This window comes from Micropterus salmoides, unplaced genomic scaffold (assembly GCF_014851395.1).
Source record: "Micropterus salmoides isolate LMB-PRFRI ecotype aquatic unplaced genomic scaffold, ASM1485139v1 Ms_hic_scaffold_11, whole genome shotgun sequence".
NCBI classification, from domain to species: domain Eukaryota; kingdom Metazoa; phylum Chordata; class Actinopteri; order Centrarchiformes; family Centrarchidae; genus Micropterus; species Micropterus salmoides.
The window spans coordinates 5,371,601-5,389,218 of record NW_024040152.1 but is presented as its reverse complement, the minus strand read 5'-3'; the positions used below and the strand labels follow the sequence as shown (position 1 = coordinate 5,389,218).

The window sequence follows — 17,618 nt, the reverse complement described above, 5'->3', positions numbered from 1 at the left end:
AGCTTATCATGCTTGTGATTCTGTTATCTGTGCCATAGCTAGGGGCGCAGACAGATACAGATATACTTTACAAGTATAAAGAAAGCCCTATTTGATTCAGAGCCATAGCCAAGATATGTAAAAACAATTTACATTCGCCTTATTTGAAGACTAAATCAGAGCCACTAAATGCAAAGCCTGCGTAGATATTAAACTGAGCAGAAACACAAAACTTTTTCTTTGCCATTGCTGAGGATGCTTCAGCTGAGGACCACCGCTTTGAGGACTTCACGGTGGCTTTGTGTCCGTTCACTCAGTAGCGGACAAAAAGAGTGAGATTTCTCTATTAACACAGCGGCTCTTTGATCTCTATCTCCCTGTGGTACCAATTAGATTGCTGCACCGTTTGCATTTCAGACTCTTTGGGCTTCCTATTTTGAAAGACATCCTGTATGAATTATCAATCTACTGGTACTTTTAAAGTGGATTTTGAATGGCATATCTCTAAAGTTAGGCTCATTCAAATGAATGAACTCTTTGAGATCTGAAGGGATAAGATAGTCGACACTAAGGTTCCTGGACTGATCACTGCTGCCTTCAGTGTGCAAATCTTTTATTTCACTATGATGCAATGAGGAAGCATCCTGCTTATTTTTGTTCGTCTTGACAAAAGAAGAGGTTGCAGTGTGGCGAAATAGAGATTTCTACTCAAAACATAAAACACAGGAAGGCAAAGTAGTTGAGAATTGATCAAAAGAAGATAAAAAGCTGTGAAGTTTTTCCCACTGCCTTTATCCCTTGTAAGCAGAGGCAATCACACAGCCGTCACCCAGAAGATTCATCCCTGTCACATTATCCCTACAAGATTATGAAGGAGAAGAGGGGGTAGAAAAGCTACTAAGGGAATATGTAAGGAAAGTATATTTGGTGATTTACAGTTGCACAAGAGCAAAAGCAGCGAGCCCTGCTTTTTTTTTTTTGCAATGTGAGTGGTTGATGCTGATGAAGGGAAATATAAATTAAGGGGAAAGACTGAGGCTTCTTGGCGAGAGTGCCTCACTGAGATAATGGCATCATCATGCCTGTGTGGTTCGCTGTTCTTGAGAAGATTAAACACTTTATCATTGTCTTTGGGACAAACAGTCTCTGTACGTAGAGCATGCATCTAATTATTAGACAACTTTTATGCTGAAACCCGACATGCATACGTCAGCTTCATCACAAACCAGAAGACTTAAGAGCAGAGATAAAAACAGACAGCAGCCTTATCAGGACAGTGCTACCTTTCAGGGCAGTAGCCCACAGTGGCAGCTGACCTCACTTTTACTACTGCTGTCTCACACTGATGATATAATCTTAACACACGTGAAAGACCTTTAAAGCTCAGTTTGTCTTATTTTATGGCCCTAACAACTCCCAAGAAAAAAGTCAATGGCCATGGGCAATCATACACCAATGAGCAGTGTCGCTCCTCTCACCTCATCAAAGGCTACACTGCGTCATAGGACATGGGAGAAGATAGTAGGAGCTGGGTCAAGAAAACAGCAAAACGGGACATGAACAGTGACAGTAGGAAAGACAGTAAATCTAAAATGTAGAAAAGGACGAGGAGGAGGAGGGGAATGACAGCGCCTCACAGCTCACTGATCTGGAATCAGCCACACAATCAATTCCACTACTCGAATTTAGGTTGGCAGCTCCTGCTTCAATGGCACTGAGCATCACAGACATCTCCAAATTATCAACAGTACCAAATTACTTTAAGGATGAGTCAAATAAGACAAACATATGACATTCAGTTTAAAACGGACCGTTCCCATGATTGACAGTAATTTTCCACTGGGAAACTACTTGAACTAACCCTCACCCTATCTATCTTAGATTCTGTTTCTTTGGACAACTCAACTAACAACAAACATGGGGGCGCCCATTCTGTTTATCCGTCTTCCAGAGTGTATATTTCAGTGTTTGTAAAAATCATGTAGTACAGCTGCTATTTGCCAATAGAGCTACAGTAATTTGCTCCGAATACTGAGCTATTTTAGTATAACGAGAGAATTATGAAATTGTCAGTCTCAGTTGGCCAGGTTAAATGCAATTTGTAATCCTGAGGTCCATCTAAGACGCAAATCCTCGTAGTACTTGTCCAAAAATGTAACTTTTTAAAGCTACAACATTTAATTACATAACATCCATCTAATGTCTCTTTACAGCTTGTCTTGCAGGTAGTCTCTGATGTCTCATTTGCATATTTTGTGTAAAACTGCTTTTCTGCTCAAAATTTGCTTGTATGTCTCTGCTTGGATAATAAACTTAGGTTCAGCTGAATTTTCTTGCCGCTTGGAATAAGCATGACAAAATAGGCAAAACTGCAGCCCCAGTTTGTGACTCTCACACATAGCTGTTGGTAGCGTTTGCAAACCTGATAAGCTCTGAAAAATGACATTGTACACTAATGAGATCCATTCCTCCTCTAGTAAACACATCACATGGACCCGCTGATAACTGTGCTATAGAGAGTTTACCAAGATATTTAGGCCTGACAAACAGTAACTTTCCAACACAACAGTAAGTAGCCACACAAGGTCATGCTTCCCGCCGCCGTCGCTCCCTCACCCCTCTGTTGCATTTCTGTATATGCAACAGAGGAGGGCTCTAGCAGAGGGTGTAGTTAACCCTACGTGTTGATGTTAAGCTGACAGTCTTCACTTGATATTTAACTTTTTAGGTTGATGAAAAGTAATAAACACAGCATTAACGTGATCTGGATACAGCGCAAAATTATTGGGCTTTCATGGCTATCTTCAACATCTTGCTCATAAACATTCAGGCTTGCACTTGTTGCCTAAGGTTGTCGGAGTCCGAGTTGGAGAAAGCAACACCTCTCCTGAATTAAATGAATCATAAGACCCAGTCACCAGACTGAATCTGATTCACTCTCCGAGGCTGCATCAGAGGCATCAATCACTGTTGTCCATTGTTCTTATGACGAAGCGGCACCTTCAGCAGCTCAGCAGCACTTAAGTTAGACTGCTAGCTGCTTGCGTTCCTGCATTTGTCTAATGTGTCCGAGTTGTGTGTTAAAGCATGGCCCGGATCTCAGTTTAGATATAACATAGCCTTTCCAGCACTTAGGAGGATAAGCTCTTATCTGTCTAAATCCCCAACAGTTATTAGAGGCGGCAGGGCCTGCTTAGAAGTCCCATCTAATTAGTGCTCAAATCATCCTTCCCTATTTCCAACATAAAGATCACTGCAATGGACACTAAGGATTATACAGGCATTGCATTTAGAATTTCATTACTTCTACCTTGACATGAGTAACTACTGAATTGAACACTTACTACAGCGAGTATGTGATTTAAGAAGGAGGTATGTTAATATAAGAATCTTGCTTAAAATGGTCACCATTTTACTACTTTAAACATTGAATATAAGCAATAGGCTGCTTATTATCCACTGCCAGATGTCTAATCGTTTCCTTGACAGACACATCAGTCCTTGCACAAAGCTCCATGTCACCCCACAAATACAAAACAACACTTCATAGTGGTAGATCAAAGCAGTGCATGTAGAATTTATTTGTCGACTCCCTCACCATTCCTGAGCCCAAGTGTTCCACTCATGTGCATTTTGGGATTTTAGAGACACGAGTGAAGCAGACACAAACGGAATCAGAGCAGTTGAGAATAGCCCAATTCACACTGGGAAGGCTGGTGGAAAAAAAGATGGACAGGGAAAAAAAAAAGACACAGGGAGAAAAACAAAAATGCTGTTTTGCCAGCAGACGGGTCACTGATTCTATTCTTTTTTGACCCCACCAAAGAAGAAGAAGAAGAAGAGATATCGGCATGAGCACGATGTTGAGCCTGGGTGGGGGTGTCATTAAGCGTGAGTGCGTGATAAATGCACTCTGCTTGTCGGATTTGAGATTCTCATTAGTCTGTGTTCAGGAGGAGACCTCGGGCCATTACTCTTGTGGCTGCCTTGACAAGAGGCTGAATGTGTCTGTGTATAAGAGCAAGAGAAAGTATGTGCTTCTGTTGGGATGCTTGTATACATAGAGGAATTTTAGATGACGTATCACATCTGGTAGCCAGCCATAGTCAAAGATCTTCAGTTCCCTCGCAGCAGCTGATGGTATTGATTGCATGACTTGGCAGTTTAAATAGTGCGCATGTGTGTATATATATATATATTTGATGTATACGTTTGTAACTAGGGAAAAAACTCCACATTATTGGACTAAACAGTATTTTTTTTTTTTCTTAAACAACTCATGACAAGTCATTTACAGAGCAGATGATCTGGCGGATAAAAAACTATTTAATTTCAGTTGGACTGGAGAATTGATCCCAACCCAAGCTGCATGTATGTTTAGTTATTTTATTAAATTAACTGGCTCTTCAAACTTGTGTGTTTTGACACAACAAGAAACCAACAACAAGTCACTTTCCTATCTTTATCACAGTAATAATAAATCTCACTTCCTTACTTACTAGCAACCTTAACTATACTGACACCTACACCACAATAATCCTTTCAGCCTCTCTGCCAAGATTTTGTGCAGTTAGCCATTATTTTTGTACAGTTCTCCACTGAACCGTGGCTGCCAGACATTAGTGACACAAAGCCTCTACAGGAAAAAAACAAGGACACATACTCGTAAGCACTGTGTAATAAGGTATTTGTGGTGTCTTCTGTCTGACTGATACAATTGGAGCATGGTATCTTTAAATGCGCAATAGCAAAAGGATGTATGTACCCAGGAAACATATTCCTTTATCCACTAGCGCTATGTGACAGCGCCAGTCATGTCAAATTTTCAAAATGATTCCCATCAGCTGCAAAAGGGAATGAAGAAAGAGATAGCCACCGGACCTGCCTGGCTGTAACAGTCGTCTGGACGTCTGGACCAATCAATACTCGGAGACGAGCGTCTGCCAGGGTCTCCTGTTACAGCACCTCTGTCCTCATAGCCCACTCAGACTGTTCTGCAGAGAGCCATGTGCTGCTGGCTCCTATCGAAGAAGGGCTTATCACAGAGCAACACAGGAAATGTGATGCCACATAGGGCAGCCGCTGACACTTTAATTTGTCACTGGTGATAGGGTTTGTCAAACTATTCATGGAGTTCATCAGCCACATGGCCTTATTTGCTCACTCCGCAGATGACTTTTCAGCCCTCTTGAGTAATCCTCCACCGTGATGACCTTGATGCACAATCGCCGCATATTTTTCATTATGTACGAGCCTCTGTGGTGCAGGTACCCTGTTGATCATCAGTTCAAGACTATGTGCTGAGTACTGATGAACCTGTATGAGAGCTATCAATAATTGACACCATCACTTGTCTCAAAAAGAACAGTGATAAGATTTTTCAGAGGGGTGTTAAATCTAGCAAGATTAAAAATCACACGCAAAAACTCAAAGGCCAAACTGAGAAGGAGATACAAGCTTCCAGACACATTTACATAGATTTTAGAGACAGAATAATAAATAGAAAGGTAAACAGAGAGGTATTCAGAAAGATTGTTTAGAAGTCTAGGGGAAGTCTCTCGTGTATTTACGAGACTCCTCAAGTTTCTGAGCAGTCTGCGCATGCTAATTTAAGCTAAAGAAATCAGTACTGTATCCAGAGGGACAATGATGGGCTTTGCAGGTTAACACCAAAGGAATAAATTACCATTATTTGAGAAGCTTTAGTGCTTACGAGTACATATTTACACTACGCTTACTACAGTGTCTTGATTTGTTAAGTTTATTTGTTTTTGACTTAAGATGTTTTTATCAGCAGCAGTTTTAAATGGTGGTCACAACTGAAGTTTCTTTTTAGGTAACATTCCTTGTATCTGGAGCAAAATCTATGTACATTTGGAGCTGCACTAGGATATTATAATATACTACCTATATTTGTGTTCTGTACTGTATATAGTAAAGGCAAAAGAAGAAAAAAAAAACTGTTAAATATTGTCCAACAAGCTGGTATAACCCAGGTTTCATTCATAAGTAGGAAACTTTCTATGTTAAATTTGGGAAGCGCAATAGCGCCCTAAAATAAATCTGAAGTTCTCATGCAAAATGAAGCAATATATTGCACTTAGCCTGGATGCTGAACTGTACGTAATGGCTTTTTTTTTGTTTGCTCATGTGAGTGTGTGTGTAAGTATCCTACCACACAACCAAGAACCATAAACACTCTCTTCAATGTGCACAATTGTGTGAATGTTTTCGGTTTCTTGATTTTTGTTCAACTTTGTGGCCTGGATGTCATCCAAAATCAAACAAATGTGTTTTAAAGGAACTGCCAAAGACATCTGTATGTGTATGTATTTTAAGAAAGTGTATGCTCAAAAACAAATAACAAATTTAAATGTCATAAATTGCTCATTGTTCTAAGTAAAAATTCATTCTAAAGTTTAGTAGAGGCTACAAGGAGGCTTAGCTATTGGAGTTAGACAAATCAAGTGGACATTTTATAGCAAAACCTGTTTCAATTTTCATATGGGCAGCGGTCACCATTTTTCAAGTCTGTCCTAAAACATTATGCTTTAATAACGGCATTCCACTGTATCACGATTAAAAACTACTGGTATTCACAAATGAGGCATTTCTCTAGAAGAGGAAGAAAGTAGATTCACTTTAATCTATGTGATTTCATTTCCTTGCTTCTGTCTCAGTGATGTGGAACAGCAGATGTCTTCTCTCTGTGCTTAAGCCCTTTGGCCATATGCTCTTGCCACCCGCACTGTGACACAGAGGGTTTTTAATTCTAGTCTTCTCAATGACGAAGCACATTCGTCATTAAAAACACAAGGCATTGAAGCTTGTTTCAGGCCATCACCTTCAACTTTTTTGGCTACAGCTAGGGCCGAGGTCACAACAACTATTGAAGGAAAAAAAAAAACTGAGCATAGCATTAGGCAGGCAACGGAGTCAAACTCAGCTCACAGTCCCAGCTATATCAACTCATAGCAGCTGATCACAAGCCAGCTGATGCCTCAGCTGATTGGCAAATGTCATACAAGGTGCCTTATTTATGCTGCTTTACCCTACCTACCCTTGCTGCCTCCTCTGCAAGCCGCTTCCATCTCAGCACCTCCTGCTGTGTCTGATTAATCAATGTAATTTCTGTTTGGGGGGTGGGGTCTTTGCTGCTGTTCGCCCTGCCTTAGGCTTTCCATGCATGCACATGGATGGGCAGAGGGGTCCCAGAGCTTCACGGCCAAACATAACTTACTGCAGATCGACATGAAAGTTCTCTTTGACTGAAGTGGTCCTGACTAAATTTGAAGTTCTATTTATGATTGTGTGGCTTTCTGATGTATTTGAGCTGGCTGGATGCTGATACTATCCACAACGCAATTTTCTCTTTGTTTGGATAAAGAGTGTATTTAGAAGACTCACACCTTGAAGTCAATAATAATAATAATAATTCAGCAAGATTGAGTTGTAGAACAAAACTAAGTAACTAATATAATAACTAAACCTGTGGCATGCAACTATTGTATGGCATCTGGTTTAGACAACCATGGAAACAGGGCTAATGTGATGTGAAAATGACCTACAACCAATGCTTTTATATCATAAAGTCCAAAAAAAAATCACTGCTTCACTTTGGCAAGCACGGGCAGCGAGACCGTGTCAGGCTGACAAGTGCACATCTAAAGAATAGAGATCCTTTTTCACGTCAAGCAGCTATTTTGGATCCCAGCCAACTGTCCAAATAGATCAATTTTAATGTGCACAGGAGTTATCTGAGGGGTGAAACTGACACAACTTTAATGGGCAAATATATGAACTTTATTATAATTGAATTAATTTGGGTTTTGCCCTCAAAGTAAACATTATTCAATAGCATAGAACATTACCATAAATTACACTTAATTTGAAACTAACTCTAAAATAAGATTCACTATTTTTTGACCTTTGCGTGTTGTTTAAGACAAAACTGTATTAAACTGTTGACCCTTTGCTCATTTGAATTGTAATTATAAACAGCCTTGAGTCGACTTTGGAGGGCTTCCTGACTTTCACCTCAACTTCAAGTGATCTCACCCTCATTATCCAAATGTACAAAATGAGTCAAACCTGAGCACAGGGATGAATTTGCTTATGGATGACAGGATTGAGGTCAAAGAGTACATCCACAGCACCTGAATAATGTTCCAAACACAGATGTCTAGGCTGAGTGGTGTGCAGTAGGGCTGTTTGTAGGACACTGTAGAAGAAGTTACGCTCCTTTTAGAGAGATTTCTTTCCCATTACAGGCGGATGATTTATTTAAACTCGGCTGCAGATTTGTTTTTGCACTCCATGTTCTGGGAGCTTTTTTGTTTTTCTATGAATATGGCAATGTAAACACTAGTCCTGGTTATGGGGACTAAGGCCTGCAGATTGTTTGTGCTGACAGTGAAAGAGATGTTATCACAAACAGAGGGCTGTTTTTCCACTCACAGCTTGCTGTCTGTGCTCCAGCATTGACACGCAATTGTATTGGTGTGTGTTCTTGTAACAAACGGGCCCCTGTCCAGTATCTTGGAGTGTGGAAATCTCAAAACATTGTTTCGAAGCTGGCTAGTTTCACTAGCCCTGAGAAGTTGCATCACCTCAGCTTTCCCATGTGAGGATCATTAGTCGTTGACAAACATGGAAGTCAGCAAAAAGTTTCTTTGAAGTTTAAATATTAGTCTGAAATGGAGTCGATAACGTTCTCCCTGTAGTTATAAAGCTCATCAGATCACTGTTGAAAAGCAGCTCAAATGGTGATCAATAATTATTCTTTTCACTGCTTCAGAGGAAAATCCTGAAAGGGCGTCAACCATTTGAGAACTCTGCTCTTGTGTTTTCTCAGTTTCTCTTCATGTATCTTTTATCTTTTCTCTGGCGGGCCGAGGTGCTGAGGGAGCACCACAACTCCCACACAGATGACTTTGCAGATGCCTGTTAGGAAGGCAGGGAATATCACATATGCTGATCGATATCCTCTGCCTAGAGCTTGAAGGTTCACTGAATATTAAGCATCCGTGGGAAAGTTTCCTGTCGCGTTTCAGGTGAAGAGATCTAAAGCCAGCAATTATCCTCCCCTCCCGCCCACAGAGTGAACGCAAACTCCTTTTTAAAAACCCATATTTTTATGGTTAACTCTTTTTGGAGCCTTAATTTGATTAGGCAGATTGGTTTTCTCTGTCGTTACTTTATAAAAGAGTTGATTATGTTCACTTACAATTGTGATAGGTAGCTGTTAATCTACAAACAGAAGCTAGCATGCCTCAGTATCCAAAAAGATACCAATTAACACCCAAGTGATGTGGTTACTTAAAAACCTTAGTTGCATGTTGATTTTGAATACACCAGCATCTGTGGTGCTTTACTGAGGCAGCCCACAGATATTAAGGCCAAACCACTTTTATAAGAGTTGCTGAGAATGCCAGCTAACTATCTGGCTAGTTGGGTGTCAGCTGCAGACAGACAGTGACTGGTGAACAGCCTGAACAGTCTCAGTCAGACTGAGACTCAAATATGTTACTCAATATGAGACTCTTAAGTTTGACCAGTGTAACTATTAGTATTGTGAAATGAAACAGTGTATTGACTGCAGTTTGACCAGATTTTACTGAGAGATAGTAAAGGGGGAATGAGAGTTTTTTCCATGCTTGCTAATTTGTCAGGTAAACAATTCAATGTTATGTAGTTGAATGTGTTCAAATGGCACTGTGACGAAACTGAATGTGAATTTATTACCAGGACATCCAGGGAGTTAAAATGATCACTGTATTGCTGACTTGGTGGTGCTCTGAAGAGCTAAGCTTGTGAACTGTTTTATATTCCTGCACCAAGAAAAATCTCAGCAAACTCACATCAACCTGACCTATGAAGTTTTCTGCAAAAGGGTCAAGAGGACCAACATTAGCAAGTAAAGCTCTGTTTGTTGACCTTTAAGAAAGATTGTCCCTTCATTTAAAAATTTTCTCCTCCTCTGAGCACTGTTCCCTGGCAGCCCCATGTGATTTTTGCTAACATGGGTGTATTTTTAAAATCCCTGCTCAACGCAGTCGAAAAGAAATGCCAAATGGGGAACATATTCACATCCCTGGGACACAGCCTAATGAGCAATGCCAGTCCTGTCAGACAAACTATGATCTTACCAGAAGTCATGTTGCAATGAAAAACAGCCATGGGGATTTTAGTCAAGCTGTAGCAAAACCTTGTGGGTAAACATTGTTAAGACAGCATCTCTGTAAATAGAACAGCCTGCTTACATGTACAATACATCAGTGATGGAATGTGCCCCTATGGTAGGCTATGTGATGCAGCTCCCCCAGTCCCACCAGCCTACCATTAGTCTGAGCTCGGTCTCTCTGTCAAATCCCTCAGCATCCCCTCGCCTCTTCAAGCGGAGCCAAGCGGAGAGCCTCTGACAGTTAGCAAGCGACTCCGCTGCACACATCATTGATACTAATGGGGACGGAAGTCTGGTGTAGGGTGGCATGTGTGTCAGAGTTTGCTGGGGTGTATGTGCTCATGGGGTAACCAAAGTCAGGATTACACAAGTGGAGCATGTGTGGTTGCTCTGCAGCACAGAGATCAATTCATGTCGTTGCAGCAAATGGCATGACAACCAGTCTCCTCCCCATCACCATCTGCCTCCTCTGTGCCAATTTGTCACAGCACATCCAAGTGTGGCCATGCCCTCATTTAACATTGAGAAAGAGCACGACTCAGGGAAGAATATGAGGAAGAAAGGGAAGGAAGACGAAAATAAGGACACTGACAAAGACCGCCACCCTCGGGGCGAACAGGGAGAGAGATCAACTGGGGTTTATTAGAGGGCAAAGACAAGAAATATTCACAGAGGTCGTCCAGGTGACTCACTTGTCTCAGGTACAAACCACATACCTGCAACACCCCAGAAATCTGGACCGGGACCTTTGTCACATGCCTCCTCTCTCTGCCAGTCATTCCTGTCTGATAACCCCCCAAAAATCTAAGAATTACGAAAAAAACCTGCATTCTTAGTGTGGCAAACTAGTAAGAGACAGTTGGACTAGATTTTAAAAAGTATCCAATCAAAAAAATCCCACACCTCCCTTCAGGCCTTCCTCCAAAACACATGTTCATGTGCAGAGAGTGCAAAGGCAGAGTGCATCTAGTTAGACAGGCAGGTAGCTAATTACAGTCCTGCAACAGCGACAGATACCAGATTTTTTAAATTTTCGTGTCAGAGCATTTGAGTTATTGATTGATTTTTGGGATTTAAAGAGAATTTCAACAAATACAACAAAAAATGCCAGGGCTCAACGTTAAACTTTTTTTGCAACTGGTCCCACCGGCCCAAAGACATTTTTTATTGTCCCTCCTTCCAAAAGTGTTTAATCGTTTATTAAATACATCCTGGATATAAAAAAAAAAAAAAAAAAAATGTAATCACAGTTAAAATTATGAAAAGGTTTACAAAACAATTTACTTTTAAGACAAAACATACTAACAGACTCAAACATGATGTGCTCTCCTGCTGACAGCCATTTATGAAAAGTGTACAGAGCAGCGGACACGAGTTGCCTTTATCCTGATGAACAGGTTGCCATGGTAGCAACCTGTCAATCACAAGGCAGTCCTATCCAAAAGCATACGCTGCATTATCGTCTATTTTCCCCTAAATAAGACCATAATATACTAAATGCTGTGTTGAAGGAGACTTGAAACTAGCGACTGAGACTATAAACTCATTTAAAAGTGTTTACTGAGGTAATAAATCAGCTGACACGTAGCAACATTTTACCATTATTTCTGATGGAACTCGCCCCCTGCTGGCCGTTAGAGAGAATGCAGCTTTAAGTTCCGTCTGCATAGTTTCACTTTCGACCCAGAGGTTGCCGCATGATTCAGATTAGAGAAATAACATTTGACAACCATCGGTGCGCGCCAAGAGCTGCAAAACAACTGCAGGATGTTGAGTTTCATTTATTTTTTTAAAATACTAATGTTTTTGCACTGGCCCGATCGGGCCACCGAGTTGCTAGTTCAACTGTCCCGACGTAATGTTTTACTGGCCCCGGGCCATCAGGTCACCGTTATTGTCGGGCCCTGAATGCCCTTGAAATAAAGTGCCTACCCCAGCTTTAATTCAGTGGATGTGCTTGTAAAGTTGTGCAAATTGAGACAGAGGGCAGGGTTTACCAACAGTAAAAGTTTTGGTTTGGTATACAAAGATCTTCTGTTTTTTCCTGTAAAGCATGTGGGCTATGAAATGCTCATACATCTGAAATATGCATCAAACTATGCTTCACTTACAGTGGGAAGGACACAGATCCTGCATTGTCGAGTGAGTGGGTGACAAGATATGAAAGCAATGCCACTCAGTTTTTTTCTGCCCCGATCCCTCTCACACATTTTTGGCATGATAATAACTCTATTCAACTCAGCGGTCTGATCATGTTTCACGCCTGTGCACCCGCATTGACTGCTGTTCTGTCCCATTTCACCCCTTTTGATAAGTCTTTGTGTCATCAATAATGACAGGCAGAAAATGCCCGTCCACATCAGGGCCCTCATGCCACCACAATGCCAGCGATGCAGTTCAACACCTCACTCCTATTTACTCAAGCTTCTTACCAAAACATCATGTGTTGTTTCCCTTCTGTCAGCAGAGAGCAATGCAAAAGTGGCGGGCTTCCATTTACTTTGACTGACGCACAATACTCCACAATGGCCCCGTGTTGCACATATGCACGGCCAGCCAAAAGAGGGATCTCAGCACAATAGTGGTGCTTTGAAAGGGGGCATTAATAAAGACATTGCCCAACGTGAGCATTTGTACTGTCAAGTTGCTGCAAATAGGAGCTCAAGGGGACAATGCCTCAGCTAGCCCTGGAAAAACAATGTGTTTTTGTTACATAAAGCATTTCTACATGTTTGTTTGTCTACCTGGGTGTGTGAGGCAGAGCTGTGATTGAAAGCTCTCGAGAGTCCTTTTGCCACTTTGGAAAAACACTTCAAAATCATGACCTGCACTGGCTAATACAATCAGGTATGGTGTAATAGGGGAAGGCCATTAACTGACAGACAGTTTTCTCTCCATTAATGTGGCCAATATCAGCCTCAATTTGTGAACTTGAAATTATAGCACACAAATGATGTCATTGTTTCCTACATTCACCTCAACAACCCAAAATATTGTGAGGAATTTCTGCGAATGACTGTGTGAATAAAACATGGAGAAATGTTAGACAGACCTTCACACCAACACTAAATGTGTTGGTAAAAATTAGTGACACAGAAAGATTGCACAAAATAACTTTTATAACATTAAGGGAATATAATCATTATTTTCATAATACTGTTTAAAATTATATTGTGAAGAAACTACAGTGAATACTTTGCAGCTCCCTTTGGCTTAACAGAGCTTTATAAGAGTTTCAGCTGATTGTTTAGTTGTCTTGTCTACAACTTTAATGTTTTGGTTTGCTCTCACAGCGTGGTTTTCAAGTCATTTTTAGAAAAAAAAGCTATAAAAACCCACTAAACTATCTGCTCTGCACCAAATGGCACACAGACAAAGTTAGCGACTAGATGTTGAACATAGCGGGGCATTTATCAGCTAAAGAGACAGATATTTCACTCAGGAGTTGGTAGGGAGATCAGACTTACAATCTCCAACTTAAAAGCTTGTTATAAACAAATCCTTTATTGCAGCTTTAAATATGGCAAAGTGAAATAAAATACCTGAGTACAAAAGACGTAGCTTTTATACAAATTCATTTTGTGCAGTCTTCAATTGTGCAAAGTAGGCAAGCTAGCATAATATTTTAGAAATGAGTAAAAAGTATCCAGTGCTCATGAAATACTATCAAATGCTATTCTGTTTCTTAGATGCCCTTATTTTCTCAATCAAGTCAGATCAATTCTGGTTACTGTTTAAAAGAGATTTTTGTATTTAAGTTTTTGCCTGAGCTCTACTCCATGGTTTGAAGTAGGCCAAGATCAGTTGGAAAGAAGGAATGCCTCATTTCTGTACACAGCAATCAAAATCTGAATTTCACAGTTGTTCGACTGTTTGCTGATGTTGCCATGAAGTTTCCATTGCCACTCAAATCTGATCAAACCACACCCACACAGCTTGTTTGAGTGTTAGGAATGCTAAACTCTTATTAAATAACGTGATCTTGGATGCTGGCTATAACATTCATGCCAGAGGGACAAGGCCATCAAATAAAACAATATGTTTAAGTGCACAGAAATTATTAATTTATGTTATGGGTTAAGAATGATTTTATATTTACTATTTTTTTTCTAATTTATTAATGTTGGTCAATAACCATAACCATTCATCAGGGATGCTGAAAGTCAGTCAAAGTTAAGGGGTGCTGACAGAGGGATAGTGAGGATCTTTAGGAGCAGAATGTGGGCCGGTGCATAATCAAAGTGGGCAAACAACTCTTGTTTGGGCTGCTCAAGTGGCTCACAGAGCGACTCAGTGAAATCAAACCCAACATGTGGGCAGCACTTGATGTTTCCCACTAAATATTAAAATCTCTACAAAAGACACTTGTGTCTAAAAACTGTATTTGCAGGAAAGAGGCAAAAGAGAAAGCTTCAAAATCAGCTGGCGAAGTGTGGGCGGGGCATCAAAGCCACTGTGGCTACAGGGCATATCATTTTTTGAGGGCATAAGGCCAAACTGAGGGGGCACAGCGGCCATGGCCTTCTGCCCTGGACACCCTATTGAACTCTAATTTAAAGTCTAATGGTTTTGCTTTTCCCAAAACCACAACATGGTCTAAAAGACAAAGACCATCTCCAAATAGCTGGTGGAATTTAAGGTGTATATAATGCAAATAAACTAATAAAATAAAGTGAATCATAACCACACTTACAGACTTGTTTTGTCACGTCCAATGATCCACCAACCTTTAGCTCCTCCTACTTCTCTCAGGAAGTGACCTCAGCAGGGCGGGTGTAAGAGGCGGGGTATTGAGGTTTGGGTGGTTGGTGGGGTGTCAGGGGTTGAAACCCCCTTTGAGGTTCCTCCTCTATGAAAGTTCAGTCTTCAGCAAACTTCCTGTGACAACAAACAGGGGAAAAAAACATGAGTGGACCAATATCATAAGAGGAACAGCTGCACTGCAAACACATTCCTAAAAAAAGTCTCTTTTTGCTTAAACAGGGCCACTGACCCACAGAGCCCCCATGGAGAGGGGCTCTATGTCCTCTTAGTGTAATCTCGTCAGTCTGCTGTCAAAACATCAGAGCAAACACAAGCAAAGAGGCCATAAATAGATCCAGATGTGCTGGGTTTCAGGTCCAAACATGGTGATGATAGGAAGAGGGCTAAGGAGGTTTATGGGTCTAGAAGAAGCTTGTTTTCCCTACTTAATATTATAAATACTATGAAACCATGTCCTTTTTTAATCACATGCCAAAATATCCATGTTTAGTTTAATGAGACTTTACTATAATTAAAACATTAAGTGTTTGCTAAAATATAAGCAAACATGATACCAAAGTGTGTGTTGACGTCTCTATATACTGACAACAAATATAACTATGAATTCATAAATATTCAGTTTCTATGTCCAAACCTTCGCCCACACTCTTTGTGTCTATATACTAAGTGTCAGCAATCTTACCGTTGACCAAATGCAACATGGGGTTTAACATGCTTACACTTTTGGTAAACTGCATGGGCACTTCATCCAAAATTTGTTTTCAGAACTGACAATATGAAGGAAATTCTGTGTCGGGTAATTGGACTAATGTACCTGAGCATGTCTGCTGCAAAGACAAACAATCATCAAAAATGAAACAGCATGAGAAGCAGTGTGGTAGAAAGATATTAGTGTACAGGTGGACCTAATAAACCTGAACAGTGCAGGCTTCTTAGGTCTCTTACTGTTCATCAAATTTGCTGGTTACTTAAAAAAAAACAAAAAAAACTCTCTGCTGAGACTCATTCGTGCACCACAGCTGGGTTTACACAAGCACTGCTCTGTCGTCAGCTCACCTCACCAACTGTACTGTCATCCTTTAACCAGCCTCCCCATAGAAAAACCATGTTGCACTTTCAGCAAACACACGCACGTTATCTCTGATGAGAGTGGTGACTAATGGCAAGTGGTCCATAGATTTCCTTTAACCCACCATACCTCCTACGCAAACCTTTTCCAGCTATGTACCTACACCCTCATGGCACACAAATGAGGAGGGGGGCCTGGAGGTTGTAGCCGCAGAGTGATTCCTCACATCCTATTTCCATGAATAAAGCATGTCCAGCTCACTGACTCACTTGCTGCATTGCTTTCCCAATCCCTCATGAATGAAGCAGCTGACTGCAGCTGCTGTGAGCTCAACACCACCGCTGACTCCCACCGTGGCTTCATAAAACCTCTGAAGGCCTGTAAATACTTTAGCCCAGCCTTCTGCAAATTAAGCAGAGCGATGCGACAGCCTTGGCATGCTGGCTTATGGTAACTTAACTGGTGGTGTAAAGACGAGGGGGTGGCGCTAAAGTCAGAATGCATGGCTGGTTAGCGGAAAGGTTGTGGCCGCCTTGCCAAATGACACCAGGTCTTAGTCATGGGAAGTGGGTTGGTGGAGTAAAGAGTGATGTCAACTCTGAAATTGTATTTAAAGATTACTAGGCTCTTTTACACACAACCTCTGACCACTTACTTCCACCTTCCCACACACCGATCGCATTGTGGATAGGCCACAGCTGTTTCTCTCGTCAAAAATCATCAGCATCATTAAGGCTGGGAGAATGGGTTGAAGTCATTATCACATCGTCTTTTTCCTTGAAGTAGGGCTGAAGTAGTTTCAATTATTTTTTGTGTAATCTAATTTGAGATTTGATAGACCCGTTTCCTAAAGATGCAGGTGACATCTTCAACCTGCTTGTTTTTTCCAACCAACAGTCCGAAATCCAGATATTAAGTTTACAGCAATATCGCACAGCTGGAACAAGGTCCTGGAGACAGCTACTGTATCAGAACTACCACAGAACGGCCAATAGGGCCATTTGAGCCAAGTGTGTGTGTGTGTGTGTGTGTGTGTGTGTGTGTGTGTGTGTGTGTGTGTGTGTGTGTGTGTGTGTGTGTGTGTGTGTGTGTGTGTATCTTTTCAATGCGACAGCATCACATCTGTACAATATGCTGTCACAAAATTTACAGGTGTAGTTGATTTCAAAATGCAGGCAGAGTTTGAAGATGGATGTGGTTCAAGAAAGGGCGCCACAAGTAAGGGGTAGGAAGAAGGCCACTGCCTCCCCCACTTTATGCCCCTGGCAGATGGTGTGATCCCATCGCAAGTTGAATCAGTTTTTCCAAGTAATTTTCGATCAAGCCAAATAACTGTTGTGTCATTTCACTACCGGATTATTTAAAATCATCAATTGATCATATAATGATTAGATTCCTCTGAAAGTTGATATCGAATTATCTTGAACAGCATGTCCTTAACAACATCCACAACATGTAGACTGCATAATCAACATGATAGCAGGTGCTGGCACACAAGTTCGATAAATTCAGGTTAGCAAATTCATTTAAAGAGGACACAGGAAGGCCCTGTGTCTGTCTGTTGGAGCTAAAAGCTAACAGAGAGCAAGAAAGTTTTTTTATTCAGTGCCCCCCCCCCCCCCA

General features: G+C 41.1%; 1 protein-coding gene across 6 annotated transcripts in view; it reads right to left on the bottom strand.

Annotated features, from left to right (window-relative positions):
* Positions 1 to 17,618, bottom strand: part of sema6e (sema domain, transmembrane domain (TM), and cytoplasmic domain, (semaphorin) 6E) — a 151,505-nt gene that overhangs the window by 72,789 nt on the left and 61,098 nt on the right. For 5 of the 6 annotated variants that reach the window (XM_038710540.1, XM_038710539.1, XM_038710543.1 and 2 more), the window contains one exon: positions 14,856 to 15,040. The gene's annotated coding sequence lies outside the window, so the exon portion shown is untranslated. The remainder of the gene's footprint in view (positions 1 to 14,855; positions 15,041 to 17,618) is intronic. The other variant, XM_038710541.1, reaches the window with a different exon arrangement.